Source organism: Thunnus thynnus, chromosome 7 (assembly GCF_963924715.1).
Source record: "Thunnus thynnus chromosome 7, fThuThy2.1, whole genome shotgun sequence".
In the NCBI taxonomy this organism is placed as follows: Eukaryota; Metazoa; Chordata; class Actinopteri; order Scombriformes; family Scombridae; genus Thunnus; species Thunnus thynnus.
This window is the reverse complement of record NC_089523.1, coordinates 15539412-15560156: the sequence shown is the minus strand read 5'-3', so window position 1 is coordinate 15560156 and position 20745 is coordinate 15539412. Positions and strand designations below refer to the sequence as shown.

General features: G+C 38.7%; 1 long non-coding RNA gene across 1 annotated transcript in view; it reads right to left on the bottom strand.

The window, feature by feature from the left end:
- Nucleotides 1-444: 444 nt before the first annotated feature.
- The window catches only part of LOC137185984 (uncharacterized), a 33070-nt gene continuing 12769 nt past the window's right edge, over nt 445-20745 (bottom strand). Inside the window, exons 2-3 of the long non-coding RNA XR_010928947.1 lie at nt 4087-4167; nt 445-1170 (exon numbers count right to left, since the gene is read on the bottom strand). This is a non-coding gene — a long non-coding RNA (uncharacterized lncRNA). The remainder of the gene's footprint in view (nt 1171-4086; nt 4168-20745) is intronic.

Genomic DNA, 20745 nt, shown 5'->3' with positions numbered 1-20745 from the left:
TCAGGAAGCAGACGGAGAGAAATGTATTTGTTATAAAAGTGACCTGAGGTTACTGTTCTCTTCTTTTAGATAGACTCAGATACATTTCTCATTGAATGTTTTGATTGTTTGGCATAATTATATATTGATTTCATGTACATCTAAGTAAAAATAGGGTGCAATTATAGGCTATGATTTGTTGACACTAGGAAGCAGATAGAGAGAAATGTTGTAGATCACATTCTCATTGTAAAATTGACCTGGAGTTATTTTATTATAGCTATAAGCCCCGCGAGGCTGTGGTTTACAATGATTTTAGAACAGCTAAACAGGGTTTTAGGCCCAACAACTCCCCTTAGCTGTTCTAAAATCACTGTAAACCACAGCCTCACAGGGCTTATTGCATTTATAAAACAGTTACTACATATACCTGGCAAGGTTTCATAAAATAAACACACAGCAACAAAAAATGCAATAATTTATTGATAAAAAATAATCATTCTTCCACCAAGCAATATCTTCAGTGACATTTAGCAGAATAGTTACCAAGCAACACACAGACACAGTGGAAAACATGCTTAAAGATGGGCTGATTATTAACATTTATCTGGATATCGACATTAATTGTGCAATTGTTGAAGTGTTCAATTATGAACACTTTGCTGGTACAAGGATGTTTGACTCTCTTTCTCTTGCCTCTATGCCAGCATCAGAGAGTTTCTGTACAGTGGTGCTTTGCAAGCAGTTGTTGGTGTAGACTGTCTCAGTGCCGGCTGCTTTTCAAATGCGTGGCAACATGGAGCCAAGGAAGTTCACCCCCATGGGCTCTCTAGTATACCTAACGTTTGGAGAAAGAAAAATAAAGTGTTGCCATCATGTTGCAGTTACATTATAACCACATATGTGTCACTTTCCAGCCATATAATTTTTGTTACAGTGTAGATTAAACAAGCTACACTGTAACAAAAAAAAGTTACATCATTAACTTACCATAGATCAACGGTGTAGTTTATCTGCTTTGGATGGAGATAAAAGGCCGCTGGAAAGCAACGAGAGGTATTTCTCCAACGAAGCGACTGGCTTCGCAAACATAAATCCCTGTAGGCTCTCTTTGTTTCTTTCACCGGCATCTTTGTGGTTTTTTGTGCATTCGTTGAATGACAGCATTGCATATTTCTGACCGTTCTCGTCCTGGAGGATGATAAATGATTCAGGCTTCAGTTGGCAGTTGCCCTCTTTAGCTCAGTGTCCCATATAGTGCTGCAAATCAAACCAGACTTTGTTGACAAGACCCTCAGGTGTGTTTGGATTCAGTGCCTGAGAGTGCTTGATTTTCTGAAAGTCTGCTTCCATTAATGCCGGGTGGTGGGATGTTTTGTCGCATGCTTCTCGGCAAAGTTTTTTCACTACTCCAAGGAAAATGAAGTTGCTAGTGATAAACTCAGGATCTTTCAACAACCAGGATCGGCTGATCAGTGGATCATTGATGTACTGGTAAAGCCCTGCACGTAGGCCAAGATAACTGCTGAAACCATCGGGTTCACCTTTTCTATTTTTCACAGTGGCATAAAACTGATGGAAAGCCTGGTTTAGCTCCATTTTGGTGATTGATTTAAAATCAATAGCCAGGTACTCTCTTGGTACACCAGGTCTGAAAATAGCGAACAGACCACATCGTCTATTTAATGGTCCTACCTTCATATCTTGACTTTTCCAGCTTTTCAATGTCTCTCTCATTAATTTCAGCATTTCTCCTCTCTTTTTTATCTTCCTCCTCCATCCTGTCCATCTCTTTCCACCACTCATCCAGGCAAAGCCCACTCAGTAAATCAACAAAATCTGACATTTTGTTTGGTGCAATAATAGTGTTGTAATGTGTTCACAGATGTGTGTTTATAAAGTATCTTATAAAGGCTTCAAACGCAGCTCAGCCAATCAAAATTAAGGACCAGAGCTATCCATTTTATAACTTCTTTTAGAATCTATTGGATCTCTCATTGTATGTTTTGGTTGTTTGGCACCATTACATTTAGGCTATTAATTTCATATTATGTACACCTATGTAATAATAGGATGTTACTAAGGGCAGTTACTTGCTGACTTTGAGATTTTACTTCTTGTAACTGTGTACAGTTTGTATAGAGTGTAAAGTTTTTCCAAAGAAAAAAAAACGCTGTGTATGTGTGAGGAAGATTGTTATGTTTCATACGGTAGAAACTGGTCAGTGCCTAAGAGAGTGTAGGTTTATAGTGATAATTACTTGATTTTTCTGCTACACATGCCACATATTGGTACCAAATTAAAGAGGAAGTTGTGTTTTTTTTTAAATGACAACAACTTTTGATTGTCAATTTCTTTCTGTTTTTGAGATAGAGCTGTTTGTTTGGATTGAGTAGGAAAATGCTAATTTAAATGAGGCACCTCAGTGAACTGCAGCATCATTCTAGAAATCTACCAGGGTCGAGAGGGTTAAATTTAGAGTTATTCATTAAACTGCTTTATGTGTTTCCCTCAGGCCTGACAAACGTGATGAATACATTCCTTAATAAAACGCTTTTGGAGCCATCATTTTTATATTTCCACTGTATCCTTGCCTTTGTTGGTGCGTTAGTACATTTCTTTGTACATTAACTGCTGCCAACTGTCAATTAGTAGAATAACATGAAACTGGTATCACATCCTCCCTTTTTACAAAAAAAAAAAAACAAACAGGGATGAAATGGATGAAATTGCCTTAACGTGAAGGGTGACGTATGCTGTTCAAATTGTAAAGCTCTTTGAGGTAAATTTGGGATTTGGGATTTTAGTCTATATAAAAAAATGACTTGACTTAAGGAAATGAACAAAAATACTCAAGCACAGAGTCTTGAGTTTTAATTCCTGGCAGCAGTGCCTCTAGCTTTGTCAGGAATCCAACTCTCTAAGTATTTGCATATGGCAAGCCAGTGAGGGATCATCTCTCTTCTCTTCTCTTCTTCTCTCGTCTTTTAAATTCTGTTATAGGTAGGGGTGTAATGCACTATTGTGATACAAAAACAACAATATAAATTGTGAAGCTAAAAAATTGATTGCAGTATCAACAAAATCTTATATGAGCAACGGAGTAGGAGAGGTGCACCTTGTGGCTTTTTTCAGAATCCAAGGATTGTGTTCTTTCTCTTGCCAAGATAACAAGCAAGCAGCATTTAAATACAAAGTTAATTTTGAGCACACACTGATAGCTGTTTGTCTTTGGCCAAAAACAGCTAACAGACTAGCTTCCAACTACTGTGAAAACAGGAAGCAACTCTGTGTGTTACAACTCAAGCAGACTGATTTCCAAACTTATTAGAAAATCAAAGAACTAAATCTGCCTCTAAATATAGCTTGCATTGAAAATGCGACTGACTAGAATCTTTAACCACCTTAGTTTTGGAAATTCTTGTTTTTAGCTATTAATATCCATTCAAGTTTACATTAGTTCATGCACATGAGGACATTTTGGTAGGCGATTTTTACTCATTAGTTACAATTCTACGTTTTTCCCCTTTTAAGTTAAGAGAGGTTTTTTGCTCTTTGAAAGAAGGTCTTTAAGAAAATATATGAAAAAATATGTTTAAACTGAACACACTGCTTGCACTTTACTTAATCACACTAAGTAAAGTTATAACTTCCATAAGTCTAAAATTGACAAATACAGTTGCATCTTGCTTGAAAGTTACAATTGTTGTTCTACTTTTATAATTTTTTTTTTTTTTGACGTCCCTATGATGTGAAACATTCTGGAAAAAGAACATTAAAAATGTAACTTTATAGAGTTCCTGCTGAAAACCAACCAGCTGGGACTCTACATAAATACCTTGATTTGAGAGTGTGTGTGTTTTTGTGTGTGTGTGTTCATTTGAATGTATTTGATATATGTGCACATTCCTGCTGCTGCTCTCTCCCATGCCCTGAGGAATTTCCTGGAGTTCCCTGTTTCCTGATCACCTGTTATCATCCCCAATAATATGCCCACACACACATACACATACATGTTCGGTCAGGCAGCATGATGATCTATTAAAGGAACCCATCCCTTTCCTGATTAAAGGTGTGTGTGTGTTTATGTGCACTGTATGTACGTACATGAATGTCCATGCTCCAACCAGGAGGTCAGAGTCTGTCCTTGATGACTCCTGAACACCTTTCAGCCAACAGGAAAGGAAACTATGAAATAAAGAGACAGAAAAAAAAGTGAGTACAGAGAGTTAAGCAATGGAAAGAAAAGTAGGTTAAGGCTGCATCATAATGAATGCTATTGAATGTAATTAAATTATATGGGAAATTAGATTCAGGCCACCACAGTGAGCTGAATAGTGGCAAAATGGTTATTAGTCAGTAGCGTACCAGACTGATCTTCCTCACACATTGTATATTTAATAAAAATGTTCATTTTCCAATTTGCAATTGCACTGTGTAAGCCCGCCTGAGCGATAATCCGTTATGCTTGATTCTAGTTGTGATGTTCACATCCCGCATCTATGCACATGATCCTTTTTCTCATCTGCATTCCCTTGCTTAGGAATTGTTTAGCGGTTGCTGAAGATATTAAAAAACAAATTTGATGATGAGAGAATACATGAAACACATGATAGGAAAGGTGAGAAGTAGAGAAAAAAAAAAACGTTATCAAAGACAAAGCACGAAAAGGTACTTGTGCTAGAGGCTATAGATAACAAAAGAAAAAGCTTGAGTGTGATACAAGAGGAGGAATGAAGAAGAATGGATAACTAGACTATGAAACCTTTTCAGAAATGCTGAAACAAAAGGAATTCACAGGTCAGCTCTCATGTTGTCAGAAGCAGGCATCTACAGTAAAGGAGGTGAGGAAGGGAGAGGTGAACTTAAGGTGAAAAGAGAGTTAGAAGAGCTGAGTGGAAGTGAAGGATGAAAAAGAGGGGCTGTGGAGGAAAAGAGAAGATGGTCAGACGTGAAGCAGATGTGTTCATGTAGTATCCAAAGGTGATAAAAGAACTGTTGCCTGACAGCGAGCTCTCCTTAAAGTTTAATGGCACAGCACTGATCCCCTACCAATGCTGGATAACGGTTTTAACAGCTGAGAAAAGCCCTGTGCGTGTCATTTGTGTCTTTTCCTACCTCAGCATGTTTGTTCTCTCTTGAGTCTTTATGCATCTGCTATTCTTTTCCACAGCCTCAGTGAGTGTTTCTGTGTGTGTGTGTGTGTGTGTGTGTGTGTGTGTTTCCTGCAATTGTAACTCATTTCAGCTTCCACTGAGTGCTCACACAAATGTGTCTGTGTGTGTGTGCGCCAGATGAACCTTTGTATCTTAGGTGCCAACACTTTCCATGATGGGGTCATGACTCTTTGCCATGGGTCAATGCAGGCTATGTGTTAAATGCCCAGGGGGTCTTGTTTTTAAAGCATATTGTCCTTTGATTTCAGCATTTATGAGTATAATTATCATGAAAACATTTTCTAGTTGTGAATACAAAAGGCGCCAAGTGGGAAAAACATGCAAGTGACAAATGGCTGGATACATTGCCTTAAATGTAATACTAGCATCTACATGATACTGTGCTGTATAACACAATATTACTAAAAATTGTATAAATTGTATTACTACCTTTTCTTCTGCAGGTTTGGCTGATCTGTAAGTATCTCTTTTTTTTACTATTACAGCACATTATCTCAAATAATGGCATTCTATTGCTTTCTTAATATCACTTTATAAGCTCGTAAAGAATGCAGTTGTATCAGCAAAACTGAAGGTCAGTTCCAGCAAGCCTGAAGGGGGAAAAAAATCCGGTTGGTGCTGCAGTGAGTGTTGCCTTCCAATTTCATTTAGCCTTTTCACTGCCACCACAAGCTCTTCACAGAGTGCAGTAATGGATAAGGGAAAATTAGCCCAGTTAGAGGTGATAAATGATTAGGTCTTGTTAAGAAAATCTGTAATGGTGGATTTCATTAGTGAGTGAAATGAGCATGTCTCTGCCAGTTGTGTGGATTTGTAAAAGTAATGGATTTGTATTGGTTTTTTTTTTTTTTTTTTTTTAAGATGAATGTGAGGAATGGCATTGAACTGAATGGCATCCTTCTGTGAATTGAGAGATCCTGTGCAGCTAACCACCATCTTGACTGATTTTTTTAAACCCTTTGACCTTTTAATTCCAATACCATAGAAGATATCAGCAACTGGATACAATAATTATAGACCACTTGGATGATGTAAACAAAGTCTGAAAGTCTGAATGAGATCAGAGAAATGAGCAGGAAGGAAATTAAAGAACTGGAGTTAAGTTTGTAAATCGGTCAGTCTTAGCTGTCACACACAATCCTTGCTCATTATAGCAAATATCAGACCCATAGCTCTTCTGTGATTGGTTATGGATGATGTATTCACTGGATACAACATGACAAGGTCAGCCAATGCTAATTTGTGTTGCCGATTTAATTTTCCCAGTGGCTAACTGTGGTACTACAACAGAATATTGCCAGTGACTCAGAGAGCATTTTCCCCACAGACTGTCATTATAAAAGACACATTATCAAAAGGCTGAAAGAACACCTCAACACAGTAAGTTAAAAGGTACAAGCCCAGAAAGACACAGTAATGTGAATGTGTCATGGGCTGCACTAAAGCCAACTGGGAAGAGTGTGAATTTGTAGCCATTTTGCCCTACCATCCACCAGTGGGTAATCTAGTGTCCTTACATTTTCTGCAAAAAATGTTTTGAGTCATACCACCTACTAAAAGTCTTGCTCAAAGGACACTTCAGTTTGAAAGATGTCTTCTTTCACCATGCACTTTTCTGCCCTTCTTTTCAGAGACGGTTGGTAAAATCTCTGCTGGACATTTAAAATATGGATGGTAGCACTATGTGTGCACAAAAAAGACACACACGAAATATGAGAGGTTCCTAATGGAAAAAACAGGTTATTATTTGGAAACAAGTGTATTTGGCCCGCATTCCATCTTCTAATGCATCTATTACACCTGATATGTCATAATGAATCTCTTGGAAGGAGGGGTAGATGGATAGAGGGAGTGGTACAAGATAAGGATGAGACACTTGAGTATAAACTGCATGTGGCAGATGGGGAAAAATGTCCAAGGTGACAGGAGAAATGCTGTTCAGGGTAAAATGCTTTAGAAACATTCCTCCTATCCAGCAAGGCTAAATATAGGCTCATTAAAAATCTAAAGAGCCCATCGAGGGGGGGAGGGGCAGGGGTGTAGATGGGAAAAGAGTTTGCCAGAAACACAGAGAAAGTGAGATTAGAGGGAGAGACGGACAGGAAAGAGAGATTTAAGAGGGGGTAGCGGTGATGAGAGACAGGAAGTAGTGTTAGAAATAATGAAAAATGGAGGGACTCATAGAGAATAGGGCATTTTTGGTTTTGTACCTCACAGGAGAGAATAGCGTGTCACTTCCATCACGTAGCAGCCACCAGCTTGCCCGCTTATCCTCTTTACAGTATTCTCTGCTCTCATCCAGTATTCAATAGCCTGCTACTATTCGGCCAGCAGAAATAGAAAAATGCCTCATTGTCATATTTTACTTCCATTCCTTCTCTAATTGAAAAGTGAGGAGGAGGAGTAAGAGGTGGCTGATGAAAGAGACCGAGAGAAAAAGAGAGAGACGACGGAGATTGAGAACTAAAAGAGGGTTTCATCAAAGGATTGATCATTTTAAAACTATACATTTAGAATTCATGCATACCTGAATACCTTTTGATGTGTTTTATTGAGAACTAATAGAAACACAAAAAGCAAGGTAGAAAATTTAACATGCACTCAAAGACTATGCTGGTTATTCTCAACTGGTAAGCCATTAACCTCCTGATCACATTTGCGTTCCTGATTTGCTTTTTTAGTCCCGCTAGTGAAATAGCTCTTGGTCCGTTCTTTGGTCCACCACTTTGGTCCGGGTTGAAATATCCCAACAACTATTGTATGGATTAACATGAAATTGTGTACAGACATTCATGGTCCCCAGAGGCAGAATCGTATTGACTTTAACCCCTGACTTTTCCTCTAGTGCCACCATGAGGTTGACCTTTTTTATTTTAATATCTCCAGAACTATTGATGGATTGCCATAACATCCTTGGTGCCCAGAGTATTTATCAATGGTATTTGTTAGTTTATTTAACAGGGATAGTACAGATAGACACTGTTAGGGAGAAGCAATGCAATAGATGTAATGTATATATAATAAGGCGTTTAGCTGAAGCTAATTTGCAGTTCCGATCCCTGATTAAGCTTTTAAATGTTAAATTCATTCAGGATGATTCGTAAGTAGTATAGGATCCAGCGAAATATCTCAAAAGATGCTTAATGACTTGGCAAAAATTTTTGTACAGACAGTCATGGTTCCCTGACGATGTATTCTAATGACTGGTGATCCTCTGACTTTTATTCTAGTATCACTATGATGTTTACTTTTGTGTTTATGAGTGAAATGTTTGGAGACATTAATGTTCTCCTAAGGATGAATTATAATAACTTTGGTCATCCTTTAACTTCTCTTCTTGTGTCATCATCAGGTCAAATTTTGAATTTGTCCAGTGTTTTGGTTTATGGCCAAATACCTTGAAAAAATAATGACATTCCCACCAGCTTCAGCTGTGCTTTGTGTTTAGTGCTAATTAGCAACTGTTGGCATGCTAACACACTAAACTAAGATGAATGTGAACACGGTATAATTACTACGTTAAGCAAAATGAAAAGGTTTGGTCATTGTTGGTGCATTTGCAGACAACAGAGGAGTTGGGTTTAGGAGCAGCAGTAACACTGGGCTGTTGTTGCCAATCTATCAATCACAGGTAGCTACAACAGACATTTTAAATATGAATGTTAATTGGCTTGGAGAGGCTGTCAAGTTATTTCAAGTCAAAGTGAAGTCACAGGTGTGTTTTAATTTTTGAAGTCTTGTCAAAAGGCATCAGACTTGGGACATGAGTCTGACTCATATCTTAATCATGTAACTTGAACCTACACCTCTGTAATGGACAGTGGGCGGAAAAGGAACTTGAAAGGAAAAATCCTGATAATGGCTGAATTCTTTTGTGGAAAGAGATAAGTCATTGGAATCTAGAGAAAGTAGATGCAAGTTTGTATGGTGTAATGAGGTCTGAGAGCAAGTAAGGTGCAAGTCCATGTGGATTCCTTTATGGAATAGACGCAAGTGCGTGAACCAGTGAATGACACCAAATGAGATGTGAAGAGAAAAAAGAGAAACAGACAGAAAGAGAGATAGGTCTTGCGAGGAATGGGAGCAGAAGACGAGAAAGAGCCTTTGAGGAGAGAGCAGCTGTTCAGTGGAACAGCCGCAGGGCAAATTTCAGAATGCATGACAAGGGGAACCTCTGAGGCCTGGGTACATACACTGACACACACACACACACATACACACAAACACACATCCAAGATGAGATATGATTCGTACCACCACATATACACACACATGCATGTACACATGCATTAACACAAGTGTATGTATGCATGTTCATGATTCTTGCAACTTGCCTTTATCTAACAGAGCTACGGAGAGACTAGATGAAGCCAGTCAAACTGCCTGCCCAGACTATTAATATCATTCAGTGGTACATGAATAGGCAAAAGAGGCATCTTGAACAGACAGCATATGGAAGGAGATCACTTAGCATTTAAGCAGCATTCTCCTTGAGAACTGTGCAATGATTTAGGCAAATGGGGTTTTTTTTGTTTTTATTTAATTAAATTCTTTTTAATTTTATTTAAAACTGATTACAAAAAAGCACATTGCAAGCAACCAATATCATGGGCTCACCCTCACAAAGCAGTGATCTACAGTTTTTATGAATGCAAGCCAAGGTAAGCCTTAGCGTCATGTTCTTATTACTAGACTCTTTGTGTCAAATGCATGAGGTGTACTGTGACGGCCACAGTCACACATGGTAATATTCACTCAATTTACACTCTCCCACCTCATTTGTTTGCTTTCCTACACAGGTTTATTTCATTTGCACCTGAACAACAAGTTTGATTGATCTGAGATATTCAATCACACGTTTAGCCTTACATTTCTGTAGCATACATTTTAACACTATAGGATTACACATGTTCTGTTAGATTAATTATGTGTTTCTTTGTTTTTGAATTACAGTGGTTGTTGGGGCTTGTCCTTTCTGGTGGAGAAAAGGGTGTGGCTGAAGTTTGTGAAATCTTAAATGCTAAAGACAGCTCCCCAGGCCAAACCATGTGCTGCCATGTCATGGGGGGTTTAATTAGTTTTGCTTTGTATTTAGCTGTAGTTAGTGTCCATATTGTCTACCCCCTTGTATGCTATGTAGGGAAGTAGGGAAGTAGTAGGGAATAGGGAATCGATTGATGAACCTGAGAGGATACTGTGGATGACACCGGGAGATCTGAGGTGAGGGGTCTCTTTGGCTGGCATGGGGAAACCTGACAGAACGGTGAAAACTACGGCGGGTAGGCACAGCTATATCGTAAATGGTCTTCAGTGGGGAGATTCAGAGGGAATCATGAGTCAGGATAGTATGGAAATTAATCAGGAGAATGAACGAATAAGTAGGAACAGGAGCGAGAAAAATCAGGAAAGTGATGAGTAGCTCTGAAGGAAGAAGTGGTGAAACGGGGGTTGACAAAAATGGATTTAAGGTAATACCCAGATTTAACGAAGAGAGTTCATACTATGAGCTCAGTGAAGTTAACTACAATATTAAAAAAAAATCAAGCTGGTGAGATAAAATGGCCAAAGTTTTGAGAGATGGGAATCAGTTAAACATATGTGGAAATGAAGAGCAGAGAGGAAGGGCATGTAGGATGAGTGATGCAGGAAAGCATAAAGTGATAAGTGCAAGCCGTGTGGAGAAAGGAAGCAGATGGAATAAAAGTGATTTGGGGAACACCAGTTGAGGTCACCATGGATGAAGTGAAGACAAATCTGAAAAGTGGGAGACTGAAGGATGCAAGGATGACATGTCTTCAGAGAAGCAATGAGGAAAGACAGCGAAAGTATATTGTTAGAATTTGAGAAAGAAATTCTCCCAAAGAAAGTTGTACTAGGATACATGACCTACTCTGTGAGGGAAACCCATAACCATAAAAAAAAACCCATAAGATGTTTTAACTGTCAAAGATTTGGACATATTGCTCTGACATGTAAAGGAAGAAGAAGGTGCGCTGGATGTGGGGAACACCATGAGTGTGAACACTGTGGGAAAGGGATGCAACCAAAATGTTGTAATTACGGAGGCAACCATAGTGTCGCATATGGAGGATGTGAAGTAATGGAAAGGGAAGTAGAGATTCAACAGGTCAAAGTACAAAAGACCACATATGCAAAAGCTGTCAAGATGGTGAACCAGAGGAGATGGGGGAGATACAGGAAGCACAAATGAAAGGCACTTTAACAAACAGCAGGAACAGCCAAAAGAGAGTAAAGTGTAGATTGATTTAAAGAGATTAGTCACTTTCATAGCAGGAGTCACAAATGCTGCAATGGAAATAAAATCAAAAACAGAAAGAATACAAATAATAGTTAAAGCGGCAGCAAATCATCTGAACATTAAATAACATGGGAGGAGGTGAGAAATGATCTCAGTGCTCAGGCAAGCCAAGAGTCATTATGGGTTGGTTAGCAATATTATGGTTCTTCTGTTACAATGGAATGCAAGAAGCTTGGTGGCAAATGGACAAGAGCTTTAAAATGTAACTACAATGGTAGTTGTTTGTGTGCAAGAAACATGATTGAAACCAAATCTGGATTTTAGAATCTTTAAATATATTGCTGTTACATGTGATAGGGGGGAGGGGGTAAGTGTGCTACATTTACCAAGGAGAATATGCCATTCAGAGTTATCTGTAAGGGTAAAGAGGAAGACTATATAGTTGTAAAAATAGGGACAAATGAAGGACAGCTCACCATCATAAATTATTATAACCCATGCAGAAAGCTAGATATCAACAAATTCAGGCAGATTCAAGGACAGACTAGAAGTTGTATCTTTTGGTGTGGGGATTTCAATTCACATAGCATGTTATTGGAAATTGGTAACTTGGACAAGGATAGATGTGCACACAGGTAACACTTCAGCACTAGATTTTACACTGGTATCAAGAGAGGTGGCAGGGTTATGTGAGTGGGAATTATGTGAAGACTCAACAGTCTGTAGTGATCATTACCCAATATTTAGTAAAACACATGTAGACAGGGAAGTAAGGGTAGAGGAAAGAGAATCAAAGTGGATATTTAGTAAAGCAAAATGGGATCGATTTGAGTATTTGTGTGAGCTGGAAGGTAGGGAAATAGACTTAAAACTAGAGAAGCATATCCATACAAAGACAAGTGTACAAGTGGTGCGATGGATGCACGTTTTACAATACAAGAAATGAGGAGAAAAGGAAAAGACCAAATTTATTATATAATGTTAAAATATTTAGGAGTTCCGCAACCTGGGTGTCATCCCGGACTCTACCCTCTCCTTCTAGTCACACATCAAATCCGTCACAAAATCCGCCTTTTTCCACCTCAAGAACATCTCCCGACTCCGGCTGTCACTCTGCAACACTGTTGCTCACACTTTGATCCATAGCTTCATTTCAAATCGTCTGGACTACTGCAATGGATTCTTGTTCAGGGTTCCCAGTTAAACCCTGGACAGGCTCCAATATGTCCAGAACTCTGCTGCCAGGGTTCTTACCCACACCAAACGCTGGCAGCACATCACCCCCACTCTCATTCACCTACACTGGCTCCCTGTGAAACACCGCATCTCCTACAAACTCCTCCTCCTCACCTACAAATCCCTCCACTCCCTGGCCCCCCAGTACCTTTCTGACCTCCTCCACTGACCCACGAAGCCTGCGGTCCTCAGACTCAGGACTGCTCTCCGTCCCCCACACCTGCCAAAGCACTTCTGGAGACAGAGCTTTCAGTGTGGCAGCCCCCACCCTCTGGAGCTCTCTCCCTTCCGAAATACGCAATGCTCCTACCCTGGACTCATTCCAATCAGCCCTCAAAACCTACCTGTTTACTCAGGCTTTTAGCCCACAGTTAACCTGTTGACCTCTCAGTTGTTTATTATTTAAGTTTGGCTTAGTTTTCTTTTTTCTCTTCCGGCGGTATATAAATCTAATTTATCATTATTATTATCATTATTATTATTATTTTAGGGATATATAATCAAGTATGGGAAGAAAGAAGATTACCTACCAGTCGGAAAGATTAAGTTGTTATACCGATAATAAAACCGGGAAAGGAGTCCAACAAGTCCAACAAGTCCACCAATTACATTTGCTTTACATGTTGGGAAAATAATGGAAAGGATGATTACAGAGAGCATGACATGCTATATAGAAAGAGGATTATTTTCCCCTTGCCTGAGTGGATTTAGGAAAGGGCGGGGAACAATAGATCCCGTAATTTGTTTGGAGACAGATATTAGAAAAGCCCAAATTAATAAAGAATCCATAATGGCAGTGTTCTTTGATGTAGAGAAAGCTTATGATATGGTATGGAAAGAGGGATTAATGATTAAATTAGATAAAATGGGAGTAACAAGAAGAACTTTTAATTGGATTAAAACATTTTTTTATTTGATAGATCTGCTCAGATTAAGATCGGAACAGCATTATCTACTAGATATAAGGTAGATAATACAACTCCTCAGCGCAGTGTGATCAGCTCAATACTTGTTTTAAAAAATTATGATTAATGATATGTCTGACATAAGTTGTGGTACTGGAAAGTCATTATTTGATGATGACGGGACCTTATGGAAAAGGGGGAAGAATTTAACACTAATTCAAGGGAAGATACAACAAGCAGTTAGGGTGGTTGAGAAATGGTCATACTTATAGGGATTTATGTTTTCAGTAGAAAAGACAAATGTAGTGGTATTTACTAGTAGGAAGAAGATAAGAGAGGCTGGTGTAAAGATATATGGGAAACAGATAGAGCAGTAAGCACTCGATTTCTGGGAGTTTTATTTGATACAAAGTTGACCTGAAGTGATCATATAAATAAGATGGATAGAAAATGCAATATGGTTCCAAATGTAATGAGACGTCTGACAGGGTCTGAAGGGGAGCATGTAGAAGTACTTTGAGGATTATTTATGTTGCTTTAATAAGATCAGTGATTGATTATGGAAGTGTGGTGTACAGGTCAGCAGCAAAAACATTACTAAAGAAGCTGGAAGTGATACAAACTCAGGCACTGAGATTATGCACTGGGGCTACTGAGACTTCTCCAGCTATAGCAATCTAAGATAAAAGCAGCTATAATGGTGAATTACTGGACAAGTCTACTGGGGCACAAGGAAGAAGACCATCCAACTGTAAAGGCCCTTAGACCATGCTGGGAAAGTGGGAAAGCAAAAGGAGAATGTTTCCTTTGGGCGGCAAGTAAAATGGCAAAAGAAATGGGATTACAAGATAAGATACAGTTCCACAGCATCTTACCCAGTGACTCTGACTCTATGGTTATTCTCCCCTGTGTCCTTAGATCTGGATATTCAAGAGAAAATAAATAATAGATAGATAAAGGAAAAGGAAATTGGGCAGATATAGTTAATGAAAGACTAAGAACAATACATAAAACATGTATTTCAATATATACAGATGGATCAAAGGAGCCTAATAATGGAAATAGTGGCTTTGGTTTTGTTGTCCCAGATTTAAATATAAACATTAGGAAAGAACACCAGATCACTTAATAGTATATACTGTTGAGATGTTAGCTATTTTAATGACATTTCAGTGAATAGTGCAAAATAAGCTAAACAAGGTCATATTATGCTCAGATTCATTATCAATGCTGGTATCATTGCAGTCAATGTAGTCCCAAAACAGACCAGATATACTCTATGAAATATATGAAACAATATTCAGACAACAGAAATAGCAGTCAGGTTTATGTGAATCCCAGCTCATAGGGGTGTCGTGGGGAATGACATGGCAGACTTACTGGCTAAACAAGCTCTGAAACAGGATAGAATTATGGAGGTAGCTTTCAGTAAAGCTGAGGCTAAAGCAGTAATACAGAGGAATATTGTGACTGCCTGGCAAAAGCATTGAGATGAAGGAAACAAAGGGCGTCATCTATGTGAAATAAAGCAAAAAGTGGGAGGAATAAAAACAATAGGAAAAAAATCCAGAGAGCAAACAATCATATCAAGGCTGAGGTTAGGACACACAGAGTTAATGCACTTAACATCCATCAGGTCTATGTGAACGTGGATTAGAGGAAGAAACGGTTGTACATGTTATCTGTCACTGCCAGAAACACATAGGGAAAAGCTAAAGAAGGAACTAAAGGAATGTGGGGTGGGAGTATTGAATCTTAAGAATGTATTTAGCATTGAGAAAGGAAAATATAAAGCCTGGTTTGAGTTTTAGGGTTATGAAGAGAATTTGTTTTTGTTTTGTTTTTTCCCTCCTAGTCCTAATGGAAACAAGGGACTCTGTCCCGCACTCCAGCATAGTAGGTGGTGGTAATCAACCCAATCTCCAGAACAAAACATTGGCATTTAACGTTTCTGCAAACCACAGAAACGTTGAATATCTATGTTTCAATAATTCATGGCTGTAATACATAGCATATTAACATTTCAACAAAATGTATCATCTCAACATTTCTACAAAACGTAGCATATTAACATTTCTATTCACTGAATAATGATGTTTTATGGTGTGACAAAGCCGTGGTTAAGGTCTGGTTGGGTTTAGGCACAAAGACCACTTGGTTAGGGGTAGGGAAAGATCATGGTTTGGGTTAAAATAAAATAAAAAATAAAATAAATGTCCCAATGTCTGACTAAAAACACCCAGTTTTCTTGCCGGCAAAACGTATGCAAATGTCCTGACATCTCGCTAAAAACAACCACCCGCTTTTGTCGGTTGAAACGGGAAGCAGGCATTGGTTTCAAGGTTGTCTCAAACCGTGCTCTGCTGATTTCCAACTTTCTACCAAGAACCTTCCTAACCATCCACCAACCCCTCCTCCTCATAATAGGAAAATCAGCTCATATAGATCGCATGTGAACTACATCACTTTACAAATGTTGAGATGATACGTATTTTGGAAATGTTGATATGATACGTTTTGTTGAAATGTTAATATGCTACACTTTGTAGAAATGTTGATATGATACGTTTTGTTGAAATGTTAATATGCTATATATTACACGTATTGAAACGTAGATATTCAATGTTTCTGTGGTTTGCAGAAACGTACAATGCCCAAGTTTTATTCTGGCGACCAGGCTGCGGTAATGCACCTTTAACGTTGGTTACCACCCGCTATTAAAAAAAGAAGAAGAAGAAGAAGAAGTGGAAGAAGAAGAAGAAGAATGTGTTTGTTTAGTTCACATCTTATTTAGTTGTTATTATATGGAGTATAGTTAAATTTCTATAAGCCTTGCTATCATATTCTTGGTTTGTATTGTTTTTTTCATTTATGGGTTAAAAAAATGATCTACAACTCTTGTTTCCCCATTGCCTCACTGCTTGGTCCCTGACATGTACAAAAGCATAAATTTGTGTCTACCAAACAATTATTTTGTGGAAAACTTTAATATATTGATTAAAGCCCACCCACACAGGTGTTTTCAGTTACATTAGCTGTTTACATTCTCAGAACTGTGTTGGTGTTTATAGACTGTGATTGATTGATAACTCCCTGACTGTACTGTTACTTTTGTTGCACCTGTTAGGGTTGGAAAATGTCTTTCTTATGAGTATGTTTAGTACATGGAATTTTGTGACCTCATCGATTCTTAGTGAACAGTAGATGCACCAAACATAAACAGAATTTTAATCAGTCAAATTAGTGAAAATAAGCTAAAACACTTGTGAGGTTGTGCAGGATATTTGAAGTGAAATGTTTCTAATGTAGCATCATTAAAAAACAATAAAAATGTATGTAACTTGAGCAAAATCTTGCTTTGTTTATTCTCGTCTTCCTTTCTTTTTGTTGTTTTTAATGAATCATTTGAAAAAAAATGTTTGTAATTCAGAAGGTTTACAGTCCTGCTCCATCCACTCTGAGAGAGGCATCTCTAATTGCCCTAGTTTAATTTATTCTTTCCTTCATCCCTCCTTCTTTCTTTCACTCACTCCATCCCCTCTCACCTTCTGTCCCTCTCTTTCTCTAGGGGCTGTGAGGGCAATTAGGTTGTTTTACTGCTGCTCTAGTTTTACTGGCTGGGGAGCAACGCTATAAACAGTAATTAACACACACACACACACACAGTTCGCTCATAAAGGTACTCTCATTAATAAAAAGTACAATGAAACACCTGATATTAGTAATCTTACCCCCCCACCACACACACACACACACATAGTAATAAATTAGTGTATAATTAAAAGCATGAATTAAAAACATATCTTAATGTCAAGAAGTGTTGTTAAAAGCTTCTGTGACTCAAGCTCATTGAACAGCCTGGCAGCATTACAGAAACATTCCCTTCTCAAGTTTTTAAGCGATCCTTGCCCATTTAACAAGAGAAGGCCACAAGTCAGAGTGTGAGCTCATGGCTGCATTAGCTGCATACACACACACACACACACACACACATACATACACACATACATACACACATACATACACACATACATACACACACACACACACACACACACACACACACACACACAGTGCTGCTTGAAAGTATGTGAACCTCTTGAGCATCTTGGAGTTTTCTGTTGTTTTACCATTATTTCTTTATTTAATCAGAACCAGTATTTTTATATGAAATAACAGGTGTATTTTTAAACCCTGAGCTTCATTGCTCAAAACGAGCAGGTAAACACATTCAGGTGGGCCAAAATTGATGGCTAAATTCACCAATGAAATGGACCAATGAAATGAGAGATCTTTAGGGAAGACATTGGGCAGCACTGATTTAAAACAGAGATCAAACAAGGTCAGTTTAGTCTTACCAAAGTGAACCCATACAGGTCAATCATGCCTAGAGTAAAAGAAATCTCAGGGGACCTCAGGAAGAGGGTAGTGACAGAACATTTGTCTGGGGAAAGTTATAATTTCATTTCAAAAAAGTTTGAGCTCCATAGGTCCGCTGTGAGGCAGATCATCTACAAATGGAGAGCACTGAAAATGACTGAAGCTCTGCCTAGAAGTGGACGACCTTCTAAAATATCTGCAAGAAATATGATAATTCAGGTAAAAGCCAACCAAAACATAACATCTAGGGATTTGCAGACCTCTCTTGCTGCATCTGGGACACATGTGCATGCTTCCACAATAAGAAGAAAACTCAATCAACATGGCTTACATGGGAGGGTTGTTAGGAAGAAGCCAGAACAAATCTGCCCGTCTCAATCTTGCCAGAGAGCACCTGGAGAAACCTGAAGCTTCCTGGAAGTCCATTCTGTGGACAGATGAGTCCAAAATTGAACTGTTTGGTCACAACCAAAACCGCCATGTTTGGCAAAAAGTCAACACCGCATACCACCAAAAGAACCTTCTCCCAACAGTGAAGCATGGTGGTGGGAACGTTAAGATCTGGACCTGCTTTTCTTCCTCGGGACCTGAACAACTCCACATAGTCCAGAAAATCATGAATTCAGAGGAATATTGTAAAATCCTGGAAAATAACCTAAAGCCATCAGTTGTGAAGTTAAAGCTTGGCCGAAAATGGATCATGCAACATGATAATGATCTGAAGCATTCCAGCAAAAAGACCAAGGAATGGCTGAGGTAGAAGGAGATTTGTGTTTTGGATAGGCCCAGTCAAAGTCCAACTGGCTGCGTTCTGCAAGGAGGAGTGGGCAAAAATCCCCCAAAGTAGATGTGAGACTGATTAGTCATTACAGAAACCGCTTGGTTAAGGTTATTGCTGCGAAAGGAGGTGCAATACCCTATTAACTGAAGGGGTTCACATATTTTTGCACGCATGAAATCTGAGTTTTTGTTAAATAAACAATGGAAATATATCTTTTTTTTGTTTGAGTCCATTATTTGGAATATCAGTATTATGAATTGGGGTATAGATTAACATTTTATATGGTTATTTTAATGTTTTTCTTCCAAAAATATTGTCTATCTCTAGGGTTCACAAACTTTCAAGCAGCACTGTATATATATATATATACATACACACATGGTAGGTAGGTTTTCCAAGCATCATGGACAGCTTGCCACAGTTCTTCTGTGGATTAAGTCTCAGTTTCTTCTGTCTCTTCATGTAATCCCAGACTGACTCCATGATGTTGAGATCAGGGCTCTGTGGGGGCCAAACCATCTGTTGCAGGACTCCTTGTTCTTCTTGTCACCGAAGACGACTAGCTGTATGTTTGGCCTGACCAATCAGATACCTCCTTGCTGGTATTGCGTGATGGATAAGAATCTAAACATCTAAAGTGCCTAAAACACTTGCACAATACTGTATATTGGTGTGTACGCACAGACAAAAATGCACACATGGTTTCTCTCTATATATTTTACATATATCTAAAAACACACTTTTACATCACAGCTATTAATGCACATGTTTCATTCTCTTGCACACAGGACAGGCTTTGTGAGCAATAAAGTTCAGTACAGTTTAGCCTGTTGGTCTTGAATAATGAGTAACAGGCCTATCAGGATGCTTCAAGCTATTCCTAATGCAGCAGCTAATTAACATTAGCCATATCAGCAGTGGAGAGCTGTGCCACTAGCAATTCAACACAAGTGGTGAGGAAGCAAAGCAAAGACACACCTGTGTATCAGCGAGTCTGTATATGTGTGTGTGTGTGTGTGTGGGTTTGATTGGCAGGTACAGTATTGATCCACTAAGGTGTCTCAGAATGATGACTGGTGCACTGCACACCATCATGCAGTATAGATGAACGTGTGCTCAGAGACAGATGCATGTAGACACATCTGCAGCTAAAAGCAGAGCCTGTCGACACACAGCAGAACATTCTCTGTCTCTCACAAAGAGACACACGCACAAAGACCTTCACAAGACAAAATGAAACTAAAGAGAATTAAAGAGAGATTCGGTCCACAGGCTCTTTCCATAGACATGAATTTCAACCACGAGTCTTTTCACTTCTGTAACTGCAGGAGAATGCTATGATGACTAATGTCTTTGTTTGATAAAGCTTAAAAGAAAGCCTTGACTGTTTTGTTGTTCCTAAAGTAACAGTGACCTTCTTGAAGAATGGAGGGCTAAAAATTGACATTCACAGACAGTGTGTCACCTCACATTCTTAGTCTCCTTCATAAGAAGCAACTCTGCAGTATTTGCTAAAGAGATATGTATGTGTGCACATGTGTGAGAGTATTTTTGGTATCATTAGTGACATTTGTATTTGAATATTTATGAACTCTGTGTGCATCTTTGCAAACTTTTTTTTTTAAAAATGCATGCCAGATTTCAAGGTTGACAACTTGAAAGTGTAAAATTTAAATATTTGTGTGTTTTGGTGTGTGTGTGTGTGTGTGTATTGAGAGAGACAGACAGACTGACTGAGGCTGAAGGTAAGTGGTTGATAGAGGCGGTGTTGTAGCTGATGGATAGATAGAGATGAAGAGACAGAGAGAGCATTTGTTTCGTCTTTGTGAACTGTAGCTTAATGAGCTTCTTCAGCTAATCTTCCTCTGCTGCTGCTCCAAAACCTGCTTTTACTTGACTATATACACACACACACACACACACACACACACACAATACACTCAAAATGGGAAAGAAATTTGCCACCACGTGAAAACGATGATGGCAATTTCAACAGAATTTTTTTAAATAATTGCATGAAGGAGGGTT